This window comes from Oreochromis niloticus, linkage group LG19 (assembly GCF_001858045.2).
Source record: "Oreochromis niloticus isolate F11D_XX linkage group LG19, O_niloticus_UMD_NMBU, whole genome shotgun sequence".
Lineage (NCBI taxonomy): Eukaryota > Metazoa > Chordata > Actinopteri > Cichliformes > Cichlidae > Oreochromis > Oreochromis niloticus.
Genome location: NC_031983.2, coordinates 1,075,945 through 1,103,322, shown reverse-complemented (window position 1 = coordinate 1,103,322; position 27,378 = coordinate 1,075,945). Strand labels below are relative to the sequence as shown.

Here is a 27,378-nt window from a genome sequence, read left to right as displayed (position 1 = left end):
GTGTTTCTGCCAGGTAAATGACGCTCCGCAACGTGGTGACGTCATTCGGGGCGACTGGAATCGATAAGGGAATCGTTTGCAAAAATGGCAAACAATTCCAAGGAACTGAAACAGTGGGAACCGGTTCTCAACAAGAACCGGGTTTCAATACCCATCCCTATCGGTGACTAGTCGACTATCAAAATAATCATTTGTGGCAGCCCTACTATGAAGCAAGATAACACACACCAATGAGTTAAACTGCAGGAATGTCTTAAAGACATAAAGACCTGGATGGCCGCTAACTTTCTGCTTCTTAATTCAGATCAAACTGAGGTTATTGTACTCGGCCCTGAAAATCTTAGAAATATGGTATCTAAGCAGATTCTTACTCTGGATGGCATTACCTTGGCCTCCAGTAATGCTGTGAGGAACCTTGGAGTCATTTTTGACCAGGACATGTCCTTCAACGCACATATTAAACAAATATGTAAGACTGCTTTCTTCCATTTGTGCAACATCTCTAAAATTAGAAATATCCTGTCTCAGAGTGATGCTGAAAAACTAGTTCATGCATTTATTACTTCCAGGCTGGACTACTGTAATTCATTATTATCAGGATGTCCTAAAAACTTCCTGAAAAGCCTTCAGTTAATCCGAAATGCTGCAGCAAGAGTCCTGACAGGGACTAGAAAGAGAGAGCAGATTTCTCCTGTTTTGGCTTCCCTTCATTGGCTCCCTGTTAAATCCTTCCACAGCATGTCTTTATCCTGTCTTCCTTCTCTCACCCCAACCGGTCGCAGCAGATGGCCCCGCCCCTCCCCTCCCTGAGCCTGGTTCTGTCGGAGGTTTCTTCCTGTTAAAAGGGAGTTTTTCCTTCTCACTGTCGCCAAAGTGCTTGCTCATACCTTACAATATAAAGCGCCTTGAGGCGACTGCTGTTGTAATTTGATGCTGTATAGATAAAACAGAATTCTGCACCCCTTCATACAGCCTTGCTTGTTTCCATGCATACATGATCTTTTTGAAAGAGGCTCTGTAGATGTGCACTCAGTGTATGAGTGCAAGGTGAGAGTAAAAACGTGCTACATAAGTTACAGCCCATTTACCATCAACTGAACCAGGAGAGAGTAGGACACAGAGACAGCTAACCTTATGAACTTGAGAGTGTAGTCAGCCAATAAAATGAGCAGCTGCCCTTTCAGTAAGAAGAACCTTTCCAAAGACATGCTTGTCAGGTTAACTGCTGATTCTAAAGGGTCCGTTTGTGTGACAGTAAATGGTTATTGGTCTGTCCGTGTTAGCCTGATAGAAAAAGTTGATGAGAGGATGTGCCACCATGAGAGAGCTGAACTGGAGACGCTACTTCTGTGCGTCACACTGCTATCAAAGAGTCATGTCTGCATAGCACTGTATGAATGAAACTGCCAGTGGACCGTTGGAACGACGTGTAACGTGTTGTTGTAAATGTGTTGTTTTATGTGAAAGTAAGAATCTCCGATGAGTTTGTAAGTTGTAAAGCAGATAAAATAAAGAGTAAAATTTGATTTTTTTTCCTGTAACTGACACACTGTAATGAAACAGCTGTTTCCTAACATGCAGTATTGAACCCCGATCCTTTTTCCCCATGACAGAACAGAGAAAACCGACTCATAGTGTGTTAAAATATTGATATTTCTTTTTATTGTCACGGGCTGCAATGGCAGACCGTGGAGTGGCAGTGAAAGTAGGGCCCAAACACGAGACTCTAGTGAAGGACAGTGGATTTATTTACAGGGGGTGGAAAACACACAACTATATACAAAATCCAGGCACTGTGGTCCCGTGGCGATTCTCCCTGAATTCCACACAGTGCAGATGTCCGTGAAAAGTGAAAAGTGGCGACTCCAAAAAACTCCTATTCCCACACCGTGACCTCAAAGCACACTCCGCTCCAGATTCCTGGTAACACAAACACATTAAGGTTAGCAGGAAATCTATTAACTCGGAGGTTATACCAAAGTCCACGGCTGTACTGACGAGTTCTGACTCAAGGATCCAGCGTTGGCCTCAGCTCAGCTACAGTCTTAAATGCTGCTCCCTCGACGAGCGTAATCTACTGCAGCTGGCAGAGGACGACGAGCGGCAGGTGTGGCTGTCTCTGGAGCAGAAACACTTCCGGGTTCGCAGTCTCCTCAGCGAACCAAAACCTCCGGAAGCTCACACGGAGAAACATGGAGAAAAAGGAGAGCAAACCAAACACCACACGGAAAATATAAACATAAACATACACTAAACATACATGAGCCCTGGGTCCCTAGACCCAGGCCATGACATTTATTCAATCATCTTCCAGAAGAGAGAGACCCCTGCACAGCTCAAACGCCAGTTGCAAGAGCTCTAACATTAGAATCATAAGCTGTGTCTCATATAGGTGTTATTTTGGTACTTTACACGTCACATAGTCTCAAACATTGCTTATATGGAAAGTTCCTCTTTTCTGTGTCTTATCTATTAATATGCCTGTGCACTAAAACTTCCTGTTTTTCAGTCTGGCTGAGCACTTAGTTTGTGAGTCAAAGGTGGCCTTGCTCTACAAGCCTTCATTATTAAAGTACATAAAACAATATAATAGGAAAATAAGGATACTAAGGATATTGATTTCATGACAGTTCTCCCCCTTTTTGTGTTTTGTAAGAAACACAACATAATTCCTAATTTATCACATTAAGTTTACAATCCAATTCAATTTTATTTATATAGCGCCAAATCACAACAAAAGTCACCTCAAGGCGCTTAATAGATACAGAGAAAAACCCAACAATCATATGACCCCCTATGAGCAAGCACTTTGGCGACAATGGGAAGGAAAATCTCCCTTTTAACAGGAAGAAATCTCCGGCAGAACCAGGCTCAGGGAGGGGCGGGGCCATCTGCTGCGACCAGTTGGGGTGAGATAACAGAGACTTTCAGGAGAGAGACCTAATATTTACTAATCCACATTTCACTGTTTTACTCCTTGGTTCAGATTTGGATTCTGTATTGTTCTCTCTTTGTGATTGAATATGTTTAAGTTGTTTATTGCTGGCTTTTAGTTTGTTTTTGTCTGTTTGGGAGCTGACACAGTCTCTATGGATAAGGGTTTTTTGGCGGGGTAGCATCAGGAGAGAAGCTCCAGAGAGGCGTGTTCCATGTTAAAAGCTAAAATATAACAAAAGAGATTATGCTAAACAAACAAAACCTTTCAATTGCCCAACCCTATCTGTCCCGTCAACGGGTTGTATGTTTTCAATGTTTCCTTATTATTTTGTCATAAAAATAAATCAAACAAATAAATCAAGCTGTGTGACAGCACCTTGCGTTTACACCGGGCTGTGAGCTTCCTACACCCCCTTTTCAACTAGAATCCCAGTTTAAAACTATTCCTCACTTCCCTCAGTGCACACTGTAAAGTGTAAAAGATACAATTAGCTTTTTCCTGGTAAAAGGTCCTACTTTATTTTCTCAACCTTTGGAAACATCCTCTATAAAGTTAACCCGTTTCATCTTTAGAACTTAGGCCTGGTTTCTTCGCCCCCTTTAACGGGTAGCGCACTGTGTTTGGGCAATTTACATAACACAAAAATCCTGCAGCTATTCCTAAAGTCCCTCTCATTACTTTTATGCTCCCATTATAACCTGTGTCTAACAAGCTTTTGATCTTCTTTGCAATGTAAACAACTAGGTGTCTCTGTGCTCTGTTCTTCTCCTTTCTCTGGTTGGTTCCGTTCAGTCTCGGGCTTCCAGGATTCTTGCCACCCCTGTGGTCGCTGTGGTCCTGAAATCTTCTCCTGTAAAGGATAGGAAACAAAACGCCTCTCTCTGCTACACCTCACTAATCTACTGTGTTCATCTAATGTTCCTTTAATCATTCAAAGTTGTTTCACCATATCATGTTCTGGGCTCTGTCCTTTATATTAACTTTACTTAATCTCAATGCTCTTCATGTGTGTGAGCAACACTTTTAGTTTTATTAAACACGCCCAGGGTAAGATATAAACCATCACCATCTGAGCATAAAAACAGACAGATCTTCTCCGAACAGCTCAATTCAGAATGGTTTCATTCATCAGGGTTACGCCCCTTCATGCGTCACAAATGAACATGATATGCATCAGTTACAGTAAATGGTCAATCTTAAACCCCTAAAATTAGACAGAGAGGTTCCTCTTTCTGTCACACCTTCCATACAAGGCAATAAGTTTCAAGCCTACATGGTCCCTGAGGCGGATGCTCTTCTTTAACTAATCTCCTGTCATCTGTAACCAAGTAGACTAAAATGCAGTTAGAAGCTAAATGAGTTTCAGGCCTTTGGCCTGGCAGGTTTATGGGTTCTATGTGTTTGTAAGCGTGTATGTGGTTTGTCCTTCTATGCTCCAAGTCACTTACACAACAGATTGTCTGGACATCGCGCCAAACAAAGCTTAAAACCTTCAATAGACTGGGCATCAACTCCTTCATGAGCACAATCGCAATGTGTATAAAAATCATTTCTACGTATATAATCTTCAATGTTATTCATTTGGGTAAGCAACACTTTTAACACCCTCTTAAGAAGCTCTCTCCTTCTGTCATCTGATCATCTCAAGCACGTCCTGTACAAAACTTACTTCCTCTTTTCAAGCCCACATACAAGCTCTACCACCTTTGCCCTATATGGCTGTCTCGACATGTTTCCTATCAACTTATTCATTGCATGTCTATCTTTACAACTTCTGCATCACCAGTTCCTACACAAAGACAAAGCAAACTGTGTTTCACCTCTACCCTAGAAATAAATCTATGTAATATCTGTATGTGTAAGCCTGCATTATAACCACTTATTCTAGAAATCAGAAAGAAATAAAACCTTTTCTATTCCTAAAATCTTCACTAGTTTTTCCCCAAAGCATATCTTTTATTCAAAGTGTCCCGCAGTTTCCCTTTAAGTTTGGTATACAGCTTCTTCTGAACACCGGCATTTTATCTTCTACACAGGATTCAGTTCATTTTAATCCTTTAACTTAAACATGAAAATAACTATTTCTGCCTCAGTTTTACCATATCTCAATTATCAAAAACCCCAAAAGTCATAAAATGATCCTAAAACCCATTTCAAATTAAACCTTAAATCCCCCCTTTTTGACACATCTTATGTGTCAAACTCACAATGCTTCACCCGAGCTTAGGAAATTAAAAAAAAAAGGTTAGTCATATCATTTATGTAAACCTTCAGTCTCCCCTCTGTTCTCTCTCCACCTCCTGCTCCGGCCAAAAGCAAAGCATACCCTTTCTCTTCCTGGCATGGTAAATTGTTTGTCCACATTTATTCATCCTAACCTTGGTCCAGTCACACACATTCACTCACACACATTCACACCAGATATTGCTGATAGTGGAGAGCCCCGCGCAAATAATCAGATTCTCCACCCCGTTATTTTGGTACTTTACACGTCACACAGTCTCAAACATTGCTTATATGGAAAGTTCCTCTTTTCTGTGTCTTATCTATTAATATGCCTGTGCACTAAAACTTCCTGTTTTTCAGTCTGGCTGAGCACTTAGTTTGTGAGTCAAAGGTGGCCTTGCTCTACAAGCCTTCATTATTAAAGTACATAAAACAATATAATAGGAAAATAAGGATACTAAGGATATTGATTTCATGACAGCAGCTAAATTGGAAAGTTTGAAAATTCAACTGGTTAATGGAATTTTTCAAACTAATGGCTCCAGATGTGCAAATGTGTGAAAGCTTGTTATCTGCTGCACTACAGATAAACATAGCTTTTAAACACGTTTTAATTTTGATGTGTTTTTGTGGTCGTGCGCTCAATCAATGTGTGTGTTTGTGCTTCATGCAGCAGAAACACATCAAAGATTGTCAGGCTTTGCTCGCTGCTCCTTCAGGCTTCACTATCAAAGATATAATTAAGCTAAAGAACACCTACAAGCACTTTATTATCTCCACATTTTCTTTTATCTGGGCTGCTGCCTGGATTCCTGCAGTTTGTTGTCGAGGATGAAGAGCAGCGAGTCGGCTAGTGTTCAGCTATAATCCTGAAGTTTGGGATAATCCAGGTCCTCCGGGGCCGAGGGGAGGGAGGCAGGGAGGAGACCCAGATTACTCTATGGTGACAAAACTCCACAGAAGTCAGGAGATGTTTTGGCTCATTTGAGTGTCTGTGACATTATGATGAAGAGAACAACAGGAGAGACTGAAACAGACCTCTGAAGATCTGCTGATCTGTTCTTATGCCGGAAATATTCCTTTTATGTCTTTCCTTATTTTCCATCATGTACTGTTTCAGTTTGTGTGAGCCAACAGTTTAGGCTTCAGGCTGCTGTAAATACTTTACTCTTGGTCTCCATATGACCATCTCCGGTGCACAGCTGCACCCCTGCAAACATGACTTAAGGACAGTGTGGCGTTAAAGGGGCAGGAAGTAAAACTGCAAATGAGATGATGGTAAAAGATCAGTGGGGATTAATTTGAAATGTAAATCATGTAGCTACTCTCTTAGTGTCCAGGAAAAACAAATAAGCCGATACAGTTATTGTGCATTAAAGTGATCAGCACGACCAACAAAGGTAAATGCAGGAAAGAGGTGCTGTGTTTTGGTGCAGAACTCGGACAGTTCATATTCATCACACGGCTAGCTGCTTGCCCGTGCAGCACTGTTAGTAAATGGACTGGTTCTTATATTCACCCCTTCACACCCATAGCAGCACTTGTTTCTGTGCTTCACTGCTATCTATGTAACATTCACACACACTCACACTGCGATGGATGCATTGGAGAGTAACTTGGGCTTAGTATCTTGCGCAAGCAGACTAGAGCAGTCCGTGGTTGAACCAGCACTCTCAGAAAAAATTATGGTTCTTAAATGGTTCTTCAGATGTCTTCATGGTAATTTAAAGAACCATCATACGTCAAAGAACCTTTTTATTTTTGTAGATGGTTCTTTAGGTATTGCAAATGGTTGTTTAAAGAACAAAAGGTTCTTCATCCTTAGCTATCTAAGTTTGATGGTGTAAAATGGCATAAATATTTATTCACTATAATGAGGCTGTGAATTATACTGTGTGTTTTGTTTGTGTGCATGTGTGTGCGAAGGGGGAGGGCGGGTTACCTGGCAATTACCCTTTAAGAGCAGATGGTAGGAAACTGAATATTCAAATAAAAGATAGAAATACTTGCTTAAAAATATACTGGTGGCAGGGGTGGGGGCCAAAGCCTAAAGACCCTACCCCCAACACCCCTAACCCCGCAAACCCACTGATCACAAATAATGTGATAATAGAATATGGAATTTATTATTAAGACGTTTATGATTATGGTGAGTTAACAAACAGTAGACACAATGCACACATTCAAATACTGTACTTCAGTTTAAAATTTTAATAAAGTATTACTATTTTCTGCTTCAAGGCATTACTTTTGAGATTATTATATATATTAGAAAATATAGCATAATGATAATACTAGTTATTGTAAACTTTACAAACCACCCAGCAGTATGTAAAGTCAAATTATAAAATACAAGTAAATAACAATTGCACAACAGAATGTCAATGTGTTCATTACCGACACACTTATTTAGTTTTGACAAAGCGCACTGCTTAGGTAAATGATCTGAGTACTTGTTTATCACTGAGCAATTTGTTAATATGTGTTTCGAGCCAAATAAATGACAGAGCGAGAGAGTGACGTTAGAACACGTTGTACTATGGCAACCTCCCGAAAGAGAGAGGGGGGGGGTCAATCGTTGGGTTGCGCATGCGCAGACAGATTGCGCGACCGGCGGGCCTTGAACTTTTTAAGGGAAAAACACTTTCTCACGGCCGGTGACAGCGAAGCGGATAACAGTCTTCAGTACCTGCTGGTCTTTGAAGCTCTGGATTCTGGGACTGTTGGAAAAGGTAAAACATTTTCATTAAAACCTTTTTACTGTTTTGTTTTTGTTACTCGTCATTGTAGCTAACTGTTAATGCTGTGCTAACAATAACGGTTAGCTATGTTAGATACGTTAGCCGTTGATGTTAACGCAATTTAGTATCCGGTATACAGAAACTGTTTTCCTAACAAAACCACTGTTATAATTAAGTGAAGGTGCTCCCAACTAATTTGAACCTTTGGCTTCTAAAATATGTGGTTCTATTGCGTGCGGCGTACATAACGTAATGTCAGCTAGACTGATTAAAATTTATAATATTGTTAATGTCACTAAAATGGCACCTGAAGCCTGTTGTGATGTGAGCTCTGTGTCTGCTCTAGAAACTCTGAAATTCAGTAGATCTGAGCCGTACATTAAATACTCACATCAGCCTGTACTTTGCATTCTGTAAGAGCTGTATAAAACACAGCAATGCATAAGTGTTTTGAATGAATAGAAATGTGACACATTAGAAGATGTGTCTGTGACTGTTCCTGTGTAACTTATTTTCAGACTAGTTGACAAGTTATGCTCCGGTCATTTGATGTTACCAAGATAATGTCCTTTTGTAATATAGTTAAATTTTCTTTGTACATTTCATTTATCCACCATCGTACATTAAGCCAAGAAGAGGTCATTATACTAACAAGAGGTATCAACACTGGGCCAAAGTTCAGCACGTGGTTAAAGTTTGTAATCCAGCCAGGCTGTGAATATCGCTCAGCAGCCAGTCATAGAGCTGAAGCAGGTAACATCAACACATAAATCTACTCTACCTGGCTTAAATCACAAGACCACCTCTGACCGAAAAGCTGTAGATTTTTCTTGTTTGCACAAATTAATTCAGATTCACACTAACTCTTTTCACAGCTCCAACAAAATGAGGAAGAGGAGGGAGAAAAACAATTAGATTGAATTACAATTGGATGGAAGTCGAGGACAAGGAGGAGGAAGCTTAGGATGAGGAGGAAGAAAAGCAGCAGGAGCATCTTTAGGGATCTCTATGACGTCATTGAGGTTTGTTTCATTAATATTGTCCTCTCACAAAGAAAGATGACTTCTTTTAGTTCACCTACTTTCTGTATTAAATAGTGATGTGCAAAACGTTGTGGAAAACCACGGAGCAGGCACGTATAGTGCATCTGCAGGTAAATGAACATCAAATCTCTCAGACTAAAATCTGTATTATACTTTTAGTCTTAAGAACATATGTTGTATATTTATCACCCTTATGATAAAACCCATGTCAGCCATTGGTTTATGGACTTTGTATTTTGAAGCCTCAACATTTGCTTTATTGCTATTCCAATGTTTTTTGTGAGCCTTTTGGGACCATATTAGGACGAGGGATCAGAATCTGGAGTCGTGCACACTACTGTTTCATTTAGCGTGTATCTATAAGATTTGTACAGCAGATCCAAGTTGTGCCTTGAAAACAGGAAAGTCGTCTGCATAGAGGAGAACTTTAATAGCAGGCTTGTACAAAGTGAGGCTTTGTGCTCACATTTGCTGCAAACTCTCGTTTTAATTCTGTTTTCCTGTTTTGATGCAGAATTCACTTGAAATCAGGGAAGAACTGGACTAGTTTTTTATAATTTGTTCTCGTGAATTGATTGTGTATTGCATACATTTGATTTGACTTTCTGTGAGACAACAGTCGTCCGCTGGCCAAAAAAGTTTTCCAAATACCTCCACCTGATCAAACCTGGATTTAGGAAACAATAGCAAAAAAATCTGCACCTCCTGCTTCACATGCAATTTGCGTTTGTGTGTTCAGAGGCGGCGGCGAGAGGGGAGACCTCGGCTCATCCAGCTGGACAGCCTGACCAGGAGGAGTCGAACATTAACTCGGCTCTTCCAGGGCACCCTGCAGACTCGGCTGCTGGCAACACTGGGATGACGTGAACGCCAAACAGGAGTCCATCACAGGTCGACTGCAGGTATGCGAGTCAGACCTTCTGAGGAGGATTTCACTTTTCTCTCTTCTTTATAATTGACCCTTGTTTTCTCTGTCTCAGCTCCTTGTCTCAGAGTGGGAGGGATTTGAAGCACAAAGGGAGGAGCTTGTCATTTGGTTGGCTGATATGGATGTCCGCCTGAGTGAGGTTGACCAGCTGACAGGAAACACCTGTGAAAAACTGAAACAACTGCAGGTGTGGGGTTGTTTTTGATATGACATATATTTGATATGATACATACGTGAGAGACATTATCCTAAACTGGACTAACAAAGAACCAGGAGTCCAACATGAAACTTGCCTTACATAACGCTGAAGTTCATTGATCATTTTAATCATAAACTTGTTGTTGAAATATTTTTACTGAACATGCAAACATCTGCTGATGAAAATGTGTTGATTTATTGGTCTGTTATGAAGCTATTGCTATTTCTAATGTGTTTTTATCACTTTCTGATGTTTTATTAATTAAACAATACATGTATTAATTTTTGTTTTATCTATAGATATAGTATTTATATATATTTGTTTATAGTATAGTAAAAATGTTTAATTATTACTGTTTAAATGACTAATATGTGACATGTATTAGTAGTGATGTTGTGCTGAGGGTTAAAATGCCTTTTTGTCTTTTGGTATACTACGAAATGGCAATAAACCATTAATATATGTCTATGCTGTGCTCGTATTTATTTTACCCTACTCATATTCAATTTATGTTACATTTTATTTTGAAAGATTTAAAATGATTCTTTCAAGAACCATTTCAAAAAAGGTTCTTTAACAAAACATTTTAAAGAACCTTTTTTGAAATGGTTCTTTGAAAAACCATTAAAGGTGCCCCAAAGAACCATTTCTTGATGGTTCTTTGGGGCACCTTTAAAGGTTCTTCAATGAACCACTGAAAGAAATGGTTCTTCAAAGAACCATTGTTTGAAAGGTTCTTTGTGGCACCAAAAAAGGTTCTTCTATGGCATCAGTCTAAAGAACCACTTTTGGTTCCAGTTGGCACCTTTATTTTTCTGAGTGCAGCCTTCTGATTGGTAGATGACCTTGCACATCACACACCTGATCGTTTGTTCAGATCGAGGTCGGCTCACATTCATACGGAGCTCCCTGAGGCGCATCAGAGAAAAAACACTTAAATGCACTTGATCTGGCATTTAAGGTCTTTTGATTTAAGTCCGTGCTCTTCCAGGTGTGTAGTGAAACTTGGAAACAACCACACCTGTGGGAGAGATTCATCCAGTTTTGAGTTTGGCCTAAACCACGAGATGAAATCAGTGGCTGAGGTGAGAGATTAGGCTTATATTAAAGCTTGGGTTACAGTAAAGATTAGGTTCAGATTATAGGTTAGTGCTGCAGGTTTAGGTTAGGGTCATATTACGCTCAGGTTAAGGTTAGGCTTAGTTAAGCTTTGGTCTGGGCTTGTTTCCAGAATGATTGAGAGTGCGCTCTCTGAACAGACTGAAGCATGTGCGCATGCATGTGTGGCGAGGAGCTGCTCCAGATAGAAATCTGCATATTCTCCTCTTTGAGGAAATAATTAACTGTCCATATTTGACCTGCTCTTACTCTACGTTCTCTGGGCAGTCGGGATTAATTATGATTGTTTGATCATTACCCTTTGTCTCCCAGCTGTGCAGCATTTTTCTCACAGATACAAAACACCCCTGCCCTCTCTCCCCCTCTCTCATTCTCCCTCCCGATGAGTTCCTGTGTTTATCAAGCCATTAGCTGTTGGTTTACTGTGTTAATAAGTGTTAATGTGCCATAATGAGAACAAAGCACCGCAGATTACTGGAAGCACTGTTGGCCCGCCTCCCATCTCCTGTCAAGAGGCTGTGCAGCGGAGAAGGAGGAGGAAGGGGAGGAGAAAGAGCAGCATGACTCAGGTTACCATGTCAAGTCTGCTGCTCAGAAATATGACCAACTAGGAGGCATGAGAAGATGAAGACCTGGTCTGAGCTTCTTCTTCACTACACGTGTCTTTTAGCGTGGGAGCATGCTGCACATTCATGCTGTACGGTACACAGCATAATAAGTGTCAACATTTCCTTTCCACATTCAGTTCTCTGCAGAATTACTTTCCATATAGCAGTAACAGTGGTACAGTGCTGATGCAGTTCTAAGGTCATAGCAGCTTCCAGTTTGGATTCAGGAGACAGACACTATCTCTACTTTTAAGGTTAGGCTTCAAACTTTCCTTTTTGCTAAAGCATATAGTTAGGGCTGGACCAGGTGACCCTGAATCCTCCCTTAGTTGTTTTCATATTGTCTTCCTCCAACCAGCCGCCCCTCCCTGAGCCTGGCTGTGCTGGAGGTTTCTTCCTGTTAAAAATGAGTTTTTCTTCCCATTGTCACCAAAGTGCTTGCTCATAGGGATCATCTGATTGTTGGGTATTTTCTGTTTTCTTTATATTATTGTCAGGTCTTTACCGTACTGACTGTTGCTGTGAATTGGTGCTGTATAAATAAAATTAAAGCCCCTCTGGTGGAAGTCTGCTGGTCCTGCTCCATCATGGGAGGGCTAGAGGTGCAAATGTGGACAACAAAAGGCCCAGGTAGCAACAGACACGCACCTTGGGAGAAATACAAGCCGTGTTACAACTCATACTGAAAATCCATGGACCATATCGGCCATGTCGAGTTTCACAGTTTGCTTCTCATTTTCCATAAAATTCAGTCGCAGATGGATTTAGGAATTTAATGGTTAACCATGTGATAAACCTGGGCTGTGCTGTCTGTGGGACATTTAAGACCCTTTAAGTTCATAAACGTTTCAAACGTCGGTGTGCAGTCGGTGTGTTTGTGTTGCTACTTGCAGCTTGCTGTTCGTGAGCAGGGGAGCAGCGACAGACAGTGATGCATCACGGCTCTGTGAGCATCTCTGCGTGTCTACCAGCCAGCGTGATGACTTTGCTTTTCCACTAAACATTTGGGTGAAGAAGTTAACCAACGTGTCTGCTCGCATCTACTCTGGGTGGGCTTGGCTGTGCTGAGCAGTGGAGGAGAAGTAACATCTCCAAAGGAAGAGGAGGCAGTAAACTGAGAGAAGAAGAACTCCTCAGGTGTCGCTTTCCTCATGTCAAGTGTTGATGGATTAGAGAGGCCACCCAGCGAGTAGCTGCAGCATTTCTAACCCTCAGCATTTCAGATGTTCCCACCACTGAATCATGTCTGTGACGGGACAGTTACCACACTTTACTCTCATGTCTGTTACTGTTTGTTATCTTGTATTTAGGGCAGAGAAATGGAAATATGTCAGAAATGATCTCTGATATGTGAAACTCCAAGTTACAGCTACAGATGTTTTACACGTGGTTTTTTTTTATTGTGTCTGTCTTTCTGGACACGTGGACAATAACCTGCTGCTGCTGAAGAGGGCCAAGCATTGCTGCCTTCCTTCTGGGCTGATAGAGCTGCAGCACACGAGTCAGCTTTCATCGCAGTTCTAGTGCTCCCATCCCAGAAATCGACTTATTGTATTCAAGTTCTCATTTGTTTCTGTTGAGCATCCAAATCTCACACCTACTCATTCTTACCAGGTAAATTCAGGTAGGCCGAAATTCCCCCAAACTCTGATTTTAATAGTCCTTCACTGCGGGGTGATCTCTGAAAGATTCACCAAGCATCACCTGTGAGGATCCTAAGGGAGGTTTGTGCTCCTCAGCTGGAGGTAAGACAGCCTCTGACAGGCTGTGTGATGCATGTGTAAGCGTGTCACATTGATCTTGTGTATGAGTGTGACTGCGTGTTTGGCTGTGATTCATATGGAGGCAGAGGAAGTTTATGTCCTCTCAGTCATCACCTGACACAGATATATATCCCGTGTGTGCGTGAATCAGCGTTACAGAGCACACTTAGTCACACGAGCTGCTCGGAGAACTGTACGCCTCGCAGCACGAGCACAGGTAGTCATGTGTGCTGAAAACGTCTCATGGAAGATTTAATCCATCATAATGAGCCTCGGACAGAAGGGGGCGTTTAAACCGACCTCCCTGTGTGCCGTTTCCATGCAGTCACATCTCTGTTTGTGGACAGTCTTTATTTTAGAAACAGGTGCTGTTTAAACCCCCGAACAGGCCACTGATGAACCTCACGGGTAAGATTTGGACTAGTTTGTATTTAACCACACACTAAACAAACATCATTTCAGAAACTAGAGGAAGTTCTCTTTCAGTTCAAGTACCTTATCTGAAAATTGATGTCACGGTCCTGGGTCGGTTCGACCCAGCATTTTGAGTTCCTTAGGTTTTGGTTTATCTTTGCATTATGGATTAGTTCTTATTCTTTGGTGATACTGTTTTGATTATAATTATATCCTGATTCTTTAGCCGTCCTATGATGATGATGATGATGATGATGATTATTATTTCTGGTTTAGGTTTTGTTATTTGTTCTCCTAGTGTTAAGTCCGTGCTCCCCCTGTTCTGTGTGATCCCTACCTGTGTATCCCCACTGTGTAAAGCCCGCGTCTCTGAGTCGGTGTCTTCGCGTGTGTTTTGAGTTTCCTGTTTTATTGTGAAGATCTGTCTTATGCCAGTATGTTCAGTTTGCGTTTCCCCCTCCTCGTCTTGTCAATCACAATCAGATGTGCCTCCCGCCTGTGTATAGTTTCCTCATTCCCTTCTGTGTATTTATTGTGCGTGTTCACTTGTGTTAGTTGCTAGTCCGTCTGTGTTACTTCCATGCGTGTTCCTCCTAGAGTCATCCGTTCAGGTTCGTTCTGTTAGTCACTCCCAGTTTAGGTCACCTTTAGGTTTTGTTTTTGCTCGCCATGTTTCTGTTTGTGCCACCGTTGTGTTAATAAAAGCTCGCTCACATCCAAGCCAGTGCCTGCGTCTGGATCCTGTCTCTCACTCACCACACGTCTGCCCCCGCAGCCGTGACAATTGACTTTTGTTATACCCAAAGTGCGAGATGCAAGCCGGAGCCCATCACCAGTGACAGGGTATGCATCGTCTGCACGGATATTTCCTGTGAGATTCAGACTACTTCAAACGCTTGGTTTCAGGATACTTCCTCTACTCGTGGTTCTGGCTGATGGTAGCAGTTAGATATACCTCTAGCTGTTTAAACTTTCTGTCTGCAAACGGCAGCCAATCAGAGTTGGTGGCTTCAAAGGGAGAGAAGCCAAAACTCTTTATTTTCCTCCTCAGATGGAAAACCAGGTGCTGCAAAGCACACAAAAGGAATTTACATTTCAGGAAAGTGCTAGGTGTGACAAGGGAAGCAAAACCAGACACAGACTTTCAAAGTAAAACAGGAAATAACACAGAGACGCGGAATTGACAAGGGGACACAGCAGACAGGGGAGACAGAGCAACTATGCAACACAGAGACATAAACCATAAGACAGAGAACTCTAACAAAGAAACCAAAAGACTAGAAATTATAAATAATATCAAAAATCAAAGTTCAATAATAATGCAAAACTCAAAACTCTGGGTCGATGACCCAGGTACCCTAACAGGAGGTCGTTTTAATTCCTCACCGGATTGCAGGACTGGAGTGAGCAGGGCAGATAATATTGCAAGTAGCCATTGTCCCCTACAGTCTAAATGAGTCCAATGGCATGCATCCTTGTAAAAAGCTGCAGCTGGTGGGAAATGAGGGCTGGCTGAGTGAAGAAGTTGAGCAGATGTGATTTGTGTCGCGAGGATCAACTGTTGGGCTTTCAGGAGCGCGTCAATCAAAGAAAGGGCAAATGTGCCGCAGCATCGCAGCGCCTCATCTTCAGCAGCTGAAATCCCACCTTGGGGAGACTCATCTCTCCCAGTGTGAGGATTAAGGCCATATTTGGAGAATAATACATCGTGTACAATGTGCTTATGTAAGCTGTCAGCATGTGAGTGTGCAGGCTTGTCCAGGCTCCATCCACCAGGACATGACAGAGGCGAAGTCTGAGGGAACAGGTGAAGGTGACAAGTTCAACACGTTGTCATCGCTAACCGACACCAAATGTTGTAACTGAACATCAGGGTCAGGTTGCAGCAGCTGATTGTGAATCCACAGTTGTGTGTAAAGTCTTCCATCTTCTTACTGAACTGTGTCGCAGCTGTCAAACATTAGAAAACTCTTAAAGGTCTTCTTGCTGTCGCTAAATTTTCACCCTCCAACTGAGAAGAGTTGTATTAAACCGTATTAAATTAGAATCCCAGGCAAGCTGTGCAGCGCTCTCTGAGCACTCAGATACAGTAGCTGTGTCCCAAAACGTCGGCTGCATCCTTCAAAGATGGCATTTGAAGGCCGATTACGTCACAGCGACGAAGGCTGTCCCAATTCGTCGCCTCCTTCAAATGCGGCTGACAAATGCGTCCATCATTTCCCCGAATTTGAAGGATGGGTCGGGTGTATCCGTTGTGGCCCACCATATCCCAGAATTCATAGCGTGGCCCAGCCAATTCCAGTTTCCAACAATGGCGGCCGCTACTAAGTTTTAATATCACTCTTATTAATCTTTCTGGGTCACAAAATAAACTTTTAGCATATTTTCAGGCGACAATGTAGCTGTGTAAACTTCAAATATCTGCTCAGTTTATCAAGACATCGCATTTTTGCAAAAGCACTCCGACGTTTTCGGAGATGTCTGTTACCTACCAGCTCGATAGCTAGCTGGGAGCTCGAGGGTCAATGGAGCCGTCAAGAACAGCGAACTCCCGGCACATCATTTTCAGATCACCGCGGACTTTCGCTACTCAGGTTAAACATTATTAGATTAGATTAGACTAAATAAAACTTTATTAATCCCTCGGGTCGGTTCCTCCGGGGTTTTCACACAGCTGAATAAACGTCAAACAGAAAACTGATTAAACAGAAGTGTGAGATGGTCGAGAGTTTATGCCAGTGTCCTGTTACATTTTAGATAGCAAGGAGCAGACGGCCGAGACAGCGGTGACGCAGATCTGAAGGCTAGACCGTCCCATTTCACAGCCTCGCACTTCCGGCCTCAGTCATCGAAGGACCCGGCCCACGTAGACCGCGAAGGCCGGGTCCTCCAAAGGATGCGGCCTAGGTTTTGGGACACACATAGTAGAACAGCACTATACAAGCACCAGTCTATATTTTAAAGGTACACTGGTTGAAATCTCACCACTAGATGTCAGTAGATGCAGATTGCAGTCCACTGTATTGTATTTTCGCACTCCTTTGAATTCAAGTGCGTAATCCTAGCGACTCTTTGTATATGTAAAATCTACACCCAGTATATTTCTAGGGTGTGGGTTCTCCGTGTGTAGAGATCAGTCTCTATACTACGGTGGGACTCACATAAACATAAAGACTGTTTCCACAGATAGATTTGATTCAACCTTGAGGCAGTCAGGCAGGGGGATGAACCTAAAGACCAAGTAAACAGACTCAGCTGGAGGTTCTGGAGGTTGACAATCCAACAAATCCACCACAGGGCCCACCCATGTGTTCTCGAACCAAACATGACCGACATCCAGGAGCTCTCTGTGCAGCAACATTTGTTCTGAAGACGAAGAAACTACAAGAAACTGTTCAGAGAATGGAGACAGGTGTAGAGACTCCAGCAGGCCCACCGTGGTTGGATTAAAGGGGACCAACTGTGTCCTTATATTTCTGTCATGCTGTTACAATGGTGGATGCTCAGATACTGAGGTCAGAATATGTTCAGTTAATGGCTGTGAGCTTGGGCCTCCTGTCAGTGAGAGAGGAGTCTCATTATGTGGTTTATGAATATTCAAGAAAAAACTTTATATACACACATCACTAAATAACTGTGGAGTTACTGAATATTTTTAAAACTTCTTTCAATGGTAGCAGCAGCTAACAGGATCGTTACTCACTCGTCTGCACTCATACAGAGTTTTTCACAGACCGAGGTGGTGTTTGCACTTTTGATCCCGTCTGTACTTTGTTACAGTTTTCACCAAAAACATGTCCCCAACACACATCTAGAGCAGCAAGCAACAACAATACCAAGTACAAATACAGACATGTATGTTATCGGTAATTTAACAAACAATATTACCTCATAGTATTAGTATGTATATATGAGCATGCCATCCATCATACATGAAGCATTAAAAGCTGAAAGATCCATTTTGTTGTGAGTAATGACTAAAATGATCTATTGACTGATCACAAATAAAACACATTGATCCATCGTTCCAACCATCAGTTTTCTAATCACGTCGTCAGGGTCATGGGGGCTGAAGCCTGTCACAGCTGTCTGATCCATCACAGCACTAAGACACAGACAGCCACTCACACTCATACCTGTGGTCAGTTTGGATTTGCCCATGAGTTTAACCCCGTGCTTATCTGTGGACGGTGGGAGGAGCCTGGAGTAAATAACAAACAACTGAGCAAATAACTGGAAATTCTGCCTCTTCCCGGCGTTCAGGTTCGACTCACATGATTGGATTTGCGTTAGAGTGGAATGAATGGACACGTCTATATATTTGCCCACTCGTCTGTCTGTGTGTCCCTTGCTTTGCTCCCTGAGATGATAACACTGTGAAAATGAACATTTTCTCCCTGACTGCTCCGCTCCTCCATTTGTGCTGTCGGTATCTCGCCCGTCTCTCTTCTCTCTCTGTCAGAGAAGATGAATGCTCGTCACATCATCAGCACGCTGATGATGTGAGATACGTGTGGGGTGTCAGCAGCTCTGTGGATATCAGGGCCAGCAGGCAGAGGGTCCCCACGCTGAGTAGGATGTTTCCAAAAGGAAACCAGAGAAAACAGCCTGTTCTTCCTCATGCCAGATTATTGGAGGAGCTCGGAGTGTGATGTCAGATGGGATGTTAGTTTACATCACAGGAAGTGAAGGCCTCGCTCAAAGGAGACCAGAGAAAAGCTCTTATCTTCACATTCAGCCCAGTAGGTGCAACTTTAGTCAGTTTGTTTGGAAGAAGGTAAAGGGGTAGGATGATATCATCCTACAGGACATCTACAGCCTCTTCAGATAAGAGTACCCCCCTCTCTACTAGGACCTCTTAAACATGTGAGAAGTCCCCGAGCCTCATTAAGGACCTCCTTTCCACCAGGTCATCCTCACAGTGTCTCAAACATTGTCAGAGACTCTTCAGTGCTCTTGGCTTTGTCCTTTGGGTGTGCCCTCTTGGTAAGCTCTAGAAGCTTCCTCTGGGGCTCTGGAACCTTCTCTATTCTTCTCTCACTCTTTTTCTTTTCCTTTGAAATTTCCCCAGCAAACCTCTCAAATGCAAGATCGTAATTTCTTTCCAGGAAATGTCATAAAGTCGTTAACGTTTGCCAGAAACATCTAAATGTTCTAATAGGTATTCAGTATTTCCAGTAACCTGAGCCTGAGGCTACATCTTTATCAAAAACTGGAAATGTCTCAAGGACTGCTAGAACCCTCATGAGAACACTTTCTGCTGTAGAACTTAAGAGCAGCGGCCCAACGAGCTTTTAAACTCTCAAAGAACTTTTTACTCAAGGATTCCCAGACAACGTTAACCTCTCTCAGCTCCCAGGAAGCTCTGAAGGTGGCCATGAAATATTTTCAAAAACCTCCAAAAAACTGTTTTTGAATTCAATTCAGTTTTATTTATACAGCACCAAATGACCCCCTATGAGCAAGCACTTTGGTGACAGTGTGAAGGAAAAATCTTTTAACAGGAAGAAACCTCCGGCAGAGCCAGGCTCAGGGAGGGGCGGGGCCATCTGCCTCCTGTTGGGGGTGAGTGGATGAAGACGGGACAAAGACACACTGTGGAAGAGAGCCAGTCATTAAAAATACCTAATAATGAAATGCAGAGAGGTGTTTTAACACATGGTGAGGTTTAACTGTTAAAATCTTCTGGACGTTTGGCGTTTCCCAAAGAACCGCGTTGTCTTTTCAATGACTCGTGAACCCGACTCGCACCTGAGCAGTCGCAGCGCCCTGGTGGTCGTTAGGGCACATGGGGACTTTCTACATATTAAACTGTGATGACTCAGTCAGCCAATAACATGTGGTCGCACAACAGTGAATTATGTTTTGCTTCCACTCTCCCGTCTCCTTGTGTCTCATTAAGTATGCAGAAACAGCCTCGTGCTGCCAGCCAATTGGAAGTCTGGTGTTATTTTTAACCGTCCCACTGACTGAGCACATTTCTTTGAGAAATCCTCCACTTACATAACAGATGGGGGGGTGAAGCCTGAGATCAGAGAGGGAAAAAAGTCGACTTTTAGAGTGAACCTGTGCCCAGAGACATATTTAGATGCGGGACAGGAAGTGTTTTTATCTAGCTTCATGTCTATTTCCTCCATTTCTCCTTTTGATATAAATAAATGAAAACTGGATGAAATAGCTGCGGAGCCTCACTTCACTCTGCGTGTAGACCTAAGGAGTCAGACCAGGTCCCAGATCGTTCAGCTGTAAGTGGATGTGGTTCAGAGTCTGCGGTTAGCTTGCTGAACACAAACAGGGCAGCAGACTCTGTGTGGTTAGTTCACTGTCTGTAGGAAGAACAGGACAGCTGAATGTCTGTGGTTAACTCCATGACTAGAAGAGCACTGTAGTAACAGCAGCACAGCCTGTGTTGTGTACACTGTCAGTAACAATGTTTGTGGTTAGCATCCATGAACAAACCTCAAATATTTGTCATATAATAACATGGACAGTGTGAAGACTGATTTCCCATCATGATTGGGTCCTTACATATCCATATAAACCAGGTCAGAGGTCTCAGCTAAACTGTGACAAGCTGTCATCTACACACATAATTAACATGCACAACATCTGCTGTATGAACTGACACATGCATGCACACACTCACACAGAGCTACACACAACACGAGGCCGCAGAGAGCAGCTCTGCTCTGCTGGAGGATGACACACACACACACACACACACACAGAAACAGCGGGTAAATCAGGGTGAGCTCCTGCTGCCCTCGAAGACTTGCTGCTCTACTGTACAGGCCTGAGGCTGACTGTGTGCGAGCTTGCTTTACTCGTGTTGTGGGGACTTGAAGTGGTTTACAGCAGTCCAATGCTGGAATCGGATGACATCAGCAAATGATACCAGGGGCTGGTTTTTCTCTGTGGTGTAAATTTCGCACCGGCCAAATGTTCAAAACTGTGAGATGAAGAGCTAAATGAGAATAATACAGTGTTTTGACTTTGGCCTTGACCTTGACCAAGCAGACTTGGTAATATCCCGTGTTACTCTACAGGGAGTGCAGAATTATTAGGCAAATGAGTATTTTGTCCACATCATCCTCTTCATGCATGTTGTCTTACTCCAAGCTGTATAGGCTCGAAAGCCTACTACCAATTAAGCATATTAGGTGATGTGCATCTCTGTAATGAGAAGGGGTGTGGTCTAATGACATCAACACCCTATATCAGGTGTGCATAATTATTGGGCAACTTCCTTTCCTTTGGCAAAATGGGTCAAAAGAAGGACTTGACAGGCTCAGAAAAGTCAAAAATAGTGAGATATCTTGCAGAGGGATGCAGCAGTCTTAAAATTGCAAAGCTTCTGAAGCGTGATCATCGAACATTCAAGCGTTTCATTCAAAATAGTCAACAGGGTCGCAAGAAGCGTGTGGAAAAACCAAGGCGCAAAATAACTGCCCATGAACTGAGAAAAGTCAAGCGTGCAGCTGCCAAGATGCCACTTGCCACCAGTTTGGCCATATTTCAGAGCTGCAACATCACTGGAGTGCCCAAAAGCACAAGGTGTGCAATACTCAGAGACATGGCCAAGGTAAGAAAGGCTGAAAGACGACCACCACTGAACAAGACACACAAGCTGAAACGTCAAGACTGGGCCAAGAAATATCTCAAGACTGATTTTTCTAAGGTTTTATGGACTGATGAAATGAGAGTGAGTCTTGATGGGCCAGATGGATGGGCCCGTGGCTGGATTGGTAAAGGGCAGAGAGCTCCAGTCCGACTCAGACGCCAGCAAGGTGGAGGTGGAATACTGGTTTGGGCTGGTATCATCAAAGATGAGCTTGTGGGGCCTTTTCGGGTTGAGGATGGAGTCAAGCTCAACTCCCAGTCCTACTGCCAGTTTCTGGAAGACACCTTCTTCAAGCAGTGGTACAGGAAGAAGTCTGCATCCTTCAAGAAAAACATGATTTTCATGCAGGACAATGCTCCATCACACGCGTCCAAGTACTCCACAGCGTGGCTGGCAAGAAAGGGTATAAAAGAAGAAAAACTAATGACATGGCCTCCTTGTTCACCTGATCTGAACCCCATTGAGAACCTGTGGTCCATCATCAAATGTGAGATTTACAAGGAGGGAAAACAGTACACCTCTCTGAACAGTGTCTGGGAGGCTGTGGTTGCTGCTGCACGCAATGTTGATGGTGAACAGATCAAAACACTGACAGAATCCATGGATGGCAGGCTTTTGAGTGTCCTTGCAAAGAAAGGTGGCTATATTGGTCGCTGATTTGTTTTTGTTTTGTTTTTGAATGTCAGAAATGTATATTTGTGAATGTGGAGATGTTATATTGGTTTCACTGGTAAAAATAAATAATTGAAATGGGTATATATTTGTCTTTTGTTAAGTTGCCTAATAATTATGCACAGTAATAGTCACCTGCACACACAGATATCCCCCTAAAATAGCTAAAACTAAAAACAAACTAAAAACTACTTCCAAAAACATTCAGCTTTGATATTAATGAGTTTTTTGGGTTCATTGAGAACATGGTTGTTGTTCAATAATAAAATTATTCCTCAAAAATACAACTTGCCTAATAATTCTGCACTCCCTGTACATGCACAAACAGTCAGCCAACATAATGTTGACAATAGTGGAATCTTTAATACACAAAAATCTGAACTGACCTCAAAAATTCTGTATGAAGAAGAAGAGCTTGGAGTGCTGTGCAGTCTGAAGAGGGCTGATTTTATCAGCTCAGAAATGTAGGCTTGTTAGGAAGCTCCACAGTAAGTCTGCAGGCAATGAATGGAAGTCAATGTACTGTTCTCCTAATGTGTGTGTGTGTGTGTGTGTGTGCGCAGCCTTCAACTTTCCCCTGAATTAAATGGATAGAAAGATTAGAGTGTTAAAGGGGAAGACACAGATCCCTGATTCTCCCTGCAGGGGGCCTGCGTGGTTTAACAGTCCCACAGCTGACCCACAGTCCTGCAGCAATGGCAATAACATGCATAATGTAGATGCTCTCATACACAGCTAACACATGTGTCTGAACATAGAGATCACTGTGACATGTACACTGGCTGTAAGCTTTGTATTGGTACTCGACCGTCCACAGTAATGTGAGGCTAGGACCGGGCGATATATCGAGTTTTTAAATATATCCATATATTTTTATACGAGATATGAAATGTGACAATATCGTTTATATTGATATAGTCTATGTTACATTATAATTAAACTTGTGGAGCCGTAAGTTTGCCTCTCTTTCGTCCACTTTTGTCTCTACGCTGCGTTACTCCGCCTCACCTCTCTCCTTCAATGAACACAACCATTAGCGGTTTTTGATACGGGCGACACGGGCGGTTGCCCGGGGCAGCATCGTGGTGGGGGGTGGCATCACGGGCATCGGCAAAAAAAAAAAAAAATTGCTCGTACTCATGCTGCCCGGACGTCATCCCAGCGCATATTGGGAATGTCATAGGCACCGATCGGTTTTCTATCGCCCATTTGCTGGGAGTAAGGGCGCCCTCCGTTTGCGAGGAGCGCCTGTTGCTTGCGGCACAGGGAGGAGAGCGCGGGGCGGCGGGGGATTCTCTGGCTGGCTGGAGCAGCATCTAATAACCAACTCGCAAAATAAAACAAAATAAAAACAAACCAACAAACACGAAAACACCAGACATCATGATACAGACTTATAATTTGCACCGATGTTTTTTCGAAATTCTATACGAGAAAAGTGAGCGCGAGAGCCCTCGGTGCGCCTGCTCGCTGCTGAAGTCAAAGTAAACTTTATTGTTATCTCCGCTACATACAGTCCAGTATATACACTTTAGGACTCGGGGTAAAGGGATCAATAACAATTTAAAATTTATAATTTATAGTTTGATGATTTAAAGTCCCACACACAACCCGTGGAAAGGGGAGGGCCCTGCTGCTTCCAAATAGAGCACATTTCATTCATAATGTTGTAAATCCAAGCCCATTATGTATTCATGATTTGAATCCTGGGTTGTGTGAAGTCTCAGAAATGCACCTTAGACAAAGTGAATCTGTGAACTAAGGTGTAGGTCTGTTAGGTTATGTTGTGGTGATCCTCTGGTTGAGGGATGGATGTTCATACTGGAGTGCAAAATTAAAACCAATGGAAGATGGACAAGAAAAGTTCAAAGCCATCAGGTGCTCAGTTTAGAAAAAAGAGAAAAGAAGAGAAGGAGAAAGGAACAAAAGATACAGGTAAGCAGATGTGTCATTGGATAATGGCAGGTCATCCTGAAACAATCAGAATCATACTTTATTAATCCCTAAGGAAATAATGTGGGTTACAGTTGCTCCAAGAAGAAATGGTAAAAATAGTAACAGTAACAGACTAAACTCCAAACAATACATTATGTTACACATTTTAATATTAATTAGTCATTGTCAATTGTTGCTTTGTCCTGTTCTCATTGTATGACGAATTATGATGGCTGTTTGGTAGCCTGCCAAAGAGGAACTGGTTGGTGAAAAGAAAACATTTGGAGATGACTATTTTAGTGCTGTCAGCGTGACGTTAACACCATAACTGCATTAACGGGGCAAATCTCTGTTAACGAGTTACCGCGGATCGCCCCGTGCGTGGGGCTGGACGGCGTCAACGCGTTAACGAGCTAACCGGGCTAACGCGTTGATGCCTAAAATCCTAAAAACCTTTCAAAAAATGTTTTAGTTCGACTTTGGTAAGCTACGGAGCTGCACCGCTTGATGGATTGTCGGAGCATTACGGCTACCGAGGAGCCTCGCGGAGTGATACGTACTGTGCTTCAACATAATATTACCGTACTGTGTGTGTATAAGGACCATAAATGGCTCCTGTTCAGAGACATGGTTACGAAGCGGATTTCAAACTCCAGGCTGTCAGTCACGCAGTAGAAGTTGGGAACAGAGCAGCTGTGAAATCTGTCTGTTATTATGCTCAGCGTCTGTTAGTTTACATTTTGACTGCACAATTGTGAGCTCTTTGTTATGCACAAAACAACATAGCTTTATTTTATTTATAGAGCATCATTATTTAATAAATGCTCATAATTTATTTTTGAGTAGTTTTTTTCATGTACATCTATGCTGTATGTTAATAAAAGTGCCTGTGTGACATCTGGGACACAGCTTTGACTAAGAACTCTCTATTTGTTCTTACTTTATGGCTTTAAAAAATATCGAGATATACATCTTATATCGCCATCCAGCTAAAAAATATCGAGATATACATCTTATATCGCCATCCAGCTCAAGAATATCGAGATATACATCTTATATCGCCATCCAGCTCAAGAATATCGAGATATGAATTTTGGGTCATATCGCCCAGCCCTATGTGAGGCCCTTCATCTGTGAAACACTGACAGTTTACAGCCACGTGAACACGTCTGTGGGTGCAAAAAGCATTCAGCTGTTGACAAAGACGAAGCAAATTCTGCTCTGAGTAATGAGTGTCGTTATAAAACCTTTCTGTCTCTACAAAACTGGCAGAACAGTCTCCAGTGTTCTGGTTTCAGACCTCTGACCTTTAACCTCAGTTTCATCCACACAGCAACATTTTTTCATTTTTATGTTTTTCATTCCATTCTTGTGACATGTTCAGGGTGAACACTTTTGGAGTATGGCTGTTATTGTCTTGTGCGACACAAGTGAGGGAAACCAGTCATGTACTGACCTGATTGTTGGACTGGTGACCAGTATAATCCACGGGTCGATTACACGAACAACTGGTTCACACTGCATGAATCAGTGTACACTGAAGGGAACAGGTTAACTGAAGCAGTGACAGCTCACACCTGAATTTCTCCATGAGGTGGTCTTCAAACAGACTGGTGACGGGGTCATGTGACTGCATGACGCTAACATGACAGTGTGAGCCTCTCATCCTCCTCCTGCATCCACACTCCATAAACTCCCAATGCTCCACAATCGCTCCTCTCATCTGCAGCTATTTATCCGACAGGATAAAGTCTAATTCCTGGTTTCTGAGTGATTGCAAAGCCCCCGAGGGGGGAGTGTAATTCCTGAATTTAGGAGGTGTTGCGTGGGTCTCTGTGTATTTCGTTGGTTGCAGCTTGTACTGCAGGGATGAGCCGTTGTGCTTCATTCAGGCTGAATTCATCAGCTATTAGAACATGAACAGTTTGTGGTGATGCAGAGAGTGCAGGGATTAGTCTAATACCTGGTTTTAGTGGAGAAATGGAGAAATTCTTTTATCAGTGTGTGACACATAAAACAACCAATCACCATGGATACCATCACTTTGACAATCAAATTCAAAATAAGGATGAACGATGGAAAGAAGCCCTGACCACCGACAGAGCAGGAGGGACAGACTGTAAGCATGACATGAGACTGCTCATGAGTTTAAATACTGTCAGGCTTTCCCCTTACAGTACTCTGTACTTTACAGTACTCTGTGTTTACAGTACTGTTTGTTTACAGTACTGTGTACTTACAGTACTCTGTGCTTCACAGTAGCATTTGACCCGCTTGCATTGACAGTTTGTAAATGTGGCATGCTAAGCAAACTAGCCATCATCAGCGTCTAATTTAGCAGTACAGCCTTCAAAACAGAACCAGGAATGAATGAGGCCATGTTGGCTTCATCCATCTTTTCTTTCAACTAGCACCACCTTCACTGTAACTGAAAGACAGTATGAATACATAAATCAGTAACAAAATATAAAGCTAATGTGTGTGTGCCAAGTGTAGTGTCATGAAAACCAAATAGGTAACTTCATCACAGGAAGCTTTGCTGAGATGTATTTATATGATGTGCAGAACAGACGCAGCTAAAACAGGGCGATGCACACAGATGCCAGTTTGAAGGCTGCTTATTGTCAATTAAAACTGGAAATACCCACAGTGTGTGTGTTCACTTGTGTCAGTGGAGTAAATGTAAGCATGAGTGTTGTTTGGTCTTAGGGGCAACCAAAATTAAAAATGGTGTTTCAGGGAGGAGGGCCACACAGCACCTGAGCTCATCAGGGCTTTGACAGCTTTCATTATTTTTGCCGTTTGTTGTTTTTGGCTTTAAACTGACTGCTTTGTCCAGGCTCACTAAGCAGTCACAGCTCTACTCTAAGCCACATTCAGACATAGAGACCAGTGCTCTGACTCAGTAGGCTGCATTATCAGTTTAACTTATATTACAGTTGGATCTTCTTTGTTCTGCTGACTGTAGGTTGGTCCAAGAGTGTCAGCCTTACTGAGCTGACGACCATCATTGGGCATAGGTATGCTAGACTCTCTTTATATTACAGGCCTCTAGAACATCACTCTGTAAAACAGACTATTACTGTTTTACTAAAGACGTTGGCCAGTAATTATTGAGGACATAACATTTTGCCTGATGCCACACTGTTTTTGGAGCTGTAGGTGAAGATT

The 27,378-nt window shown here is 42.5% G+C and overlaps 1 protein-coding gene and 1 long non-coding RNA gene across 7 annotated transcripts in view; both read left to right on the top strand.

Moving 5' to 3' along the window:
- The window catches only part of LOC100711078 (MAM domain-containing glycosylphosphatidylinositol anchor protein 2), a 193,109-nt gene that overhangs the window by 25,528 nt on the left and 140,203 nt on the right, over positions 1 to 27,378 (top strand). The gene's annotated exons all lie outside the window — the stretch shown is intronic.
- On the top strand, positions 3,978 to 10,541 carry LOC109196006 (uncharacterized). 4 transcript variants are annotated; one of them, XR_003215189.1, is made up of 4 exons: positions 3,978 to 7,896; positions 8,534 to 8,927; positions 9,688 to 9,850; positions 9,929 to 10,541. It is a non-coding gene; the product is annotated as an uncharacterized LOC109196006 (long non-coding RNA). The 4 variants fall into 4 exon arrangements; XR_002057478.2 differs by having other exon boundaries at positions 3,983 to 8,658; positions 8,781 to 8,927; XR_002057479.2 differs by having other exon boundaries at positions 3,987 to 7,896; positions 8,781 to 8,927.